The following is a 3,056-nucleotide window of genomic DNA, read 5'->3' as shown; positions in this document are numbered from 1 at the left end:
ATTTAACTATGATCGACCTGTTCTTTTTTGAGTCGAATCTGCCTAGGCGGTGAGCGATATCAATATCACTGTTCTGGATTTGCATTTCCAATTTAGATTGTAGAAGAGCATTCACTTTTTCACACGTGTTTTCTACCTTTTCATCGCGGTCATCTTCTAATCCGAATATTCTCACACTGGATTTCCTGGTATACTGCCCTATTTCATTCACTCCATACTCAGCTTTTTCTGCCGCGTATCCAACTTCCGATATGGCTTCCTTCATCTTTTCCATATTGTTTTCTAATCTAATCATTTATTGTTTGTTTGTTGTAATACTGACTAATTCACTGTTTGTTTGTTACAGTACCGACTCATTCATTGATTGTTTGTTACAGTTTCGAATCATTCAATGTTTGTTTGTTACAGTACCGACTCATTCATTGTTTGGTTGCTACAGTACCTAGTCATTCATTGTTTGTTTGTTACAGTACCGACTCCTTCATTGTTTGTTTTTTGTAATACTGACCCATTCAATGTTTGTTTGTTACAGTACCGACTCATTCATTGTTTTTAACAGTACCGACTCATTCATTGTTGGTTTTTTTTTGCAATACTGACAAATTCAATGTTTGTTTGTTACAATCCCTAGTAATTCATTGTTTGTTTTTTGTAATATTGACTCATTCAATGTTTGTTTGTTACAATACCTAGTAATTCATTGTTTGTTTTTTGTAATATTGACTCATTCAATGTTTGTTTGTTACAGAACAGACTCATTCAATGTTTGTTTGTTACAGAACAGACTCATTCAATGTTTGTTTGTTACAGAACAGACTCATTCAATGTTTGTTTGTTACAGAACAGACTCATTCAATGTTTGTTTGTTACAGTACCGACTCATTTATTGTTTGTTTCAGTACCGACTCATTCATTGTTTTTAACATTACCGACTCATTCATTGTTTGTTTGTTACAGTACCTACTAATTCATTGTTTGTTTGTTAAAGTACCGACTGATTCATTGTTTGTTTTTTGTAATACTGACTCATTCAATGTTTGTTTGTTACAGTACCGACTCATTCAATGTTTGTTTGTTACAGTACCGACTAATTCATTGTTGTTGTTTTTTTGTAATACCGACTCATTCAATGTTTGTTTGTTACAGTACTGACTCATTCATTGTTGGTTAGTTACACTACTGAGTCATTTATTGTTTGTTGTTGTAATACTAGTACCGACTCATTCATTGTTTGTTTATGTACGGAATAATTCATTGTTTGTTTGTTTTAATACTGACACTTTCATTGTTTGTTGTTGATATGTTGACTCATTCATTGTTTGTTGTTGTAATACTGACTCATTCACAATTTTTTTGTCACAATACTGACTTTTTTATATTGTTGCTGTTATATCGATTCATTCATTGTGTATTTGTTGTAATACTGACAGATTCATTGTTTGTTTGTTACAGTACCGACTCATTCATTGTTTGTTTGTTATTATACCGAATCATTTATTGTTTGTTGGTTGTAATACTGACTAATTCACTGTTTGTTTGTTACAGTACCGACTCATTCATTGTTTGGTTGCTACAGTACCGACTCCTTCATTGTTTGTTTTTTGTAATACTGACCCATTCAATGTTTGTTTGTTACAGTACCGACTCATTCATTGTTTTTAACAGTACCGACTCATTCATTGTTGTTTTTTTGCAATACTGACAAATTCAATGTTTGTTTGTTACAATACCTAGTAATTCATTGTTTGTTTTTTGTAATATTGACTCATTCAATGTTTGTTAGTTACAGTACCGACTCATTTATTGTTTGTTACAGTACCGACTCATTCATTGTTTGGTTGCTACACTACCGACTCCTTCATTGTTTGTTTTTTGTAATACTGACCCATTCATTGTTTGTTTGTTACAGTACCGACTAATTCATTGTTTGTTTGTTGTTATATTAAATTATTCATTGATGGTATAGTACTGACTCATTCCTGGGTTTTTTTGTTACAGCAACGTCTCTCTTTCATTCTTTTTGTTAGAGTACAGACTCGTTCATTTTTGGTTAGTTACAGTACCGAGTCATTAATTGCTTGTTGTTGTAATACTATTACCGACTCATTCATTGTTTGTTTGTTACAGTACCGACTAATTCATTGTTTGTTTGTTAAAGTACCGACTCCTACATTGTTTGTTTGTTACAGTACCGACTTATTCATTGTTTGTTTGTTAAAGTACCGACTCTTACATTGTTTGTTTGTTACAGTACCGACTTATTCATTGTTTTTTTGTTGTTATACTTACATATTCATTGTTGGTATAGTACCTACTCATTCGTTGTTTAGTTGTTACAGAAACGACTCATTCATTCATTGTTGGTTAGTTGCAGTACCAAGTCATTTATTGTTTGTTGTTGTAATAATAGTACCGACTCATTCATAGTTTGTTTGTTACATTACAGACTCATTCAATTTTTATTTATGTACGGAATCATTCATTGTTTGTTTGTTTTAATACTGACACTTTCATTGTTTGTTGTTGATATATTGACTCATTCTTTGTTTGGTGTTGTAATACTGACTCATGTATGACTTGTTTGTCACAATGCTAACTTTTTTTTATATTTTTGTTGTTATATCGATTCATTGATTGTGTATTTGTTGTAATACCGACTCATTCAATCTTTGTTTGTTACAGTACCGACTCATTCATTGATTGTTTGTTACAGTACCGACTTATTCATTGTTTGTTTGCTGTTATACTAACTTATTCATTGTTGGTATAGTACCGACTCATTGCCTGTTTTTTTTGTTACAGAAACGACTCATTCATTTGTTTTGTTAGAGTACAGACTCATTCATTGTTGGTTAGTTACACTACTGAGTCATTTATTGTTTGTTGTCGTAATACTAGTATCGACTCATTCATTATTTGTTTATGTACGGAATCATTCATTGTTTGTTTGTTGTAATACAAGTACCGACTCATTCATTGTTTGTTTGTAACAGTACCGACTCATTCATTGTTTGTTTTTCGTAATACTGACTTATTCATTGTTTGTTTGTTACAGT

The sequence above is a fragment of the Mizuhopecten yessoensis genome, unplaced genomic scaffold, assembly GCF_002113885.1.
Source record: "Mizuhopecten yessoensis strain PY_sf001 unplaced genomic scaffold, ASM211388v2 scaffold1851, whole genome shotgun sequence".
Taxonomy (NCBI): Eukaryota; Metazoa; Mollusca; class Bivalvia; order Pectinida; family Pectinidae; genus Mizuhopecten; species Mizuhopecten yessoensis.
The sequence above is the reverse complement of the archived record's forward strand: the minus strand, read 5'-3'. Positions refer to the sequence as shown.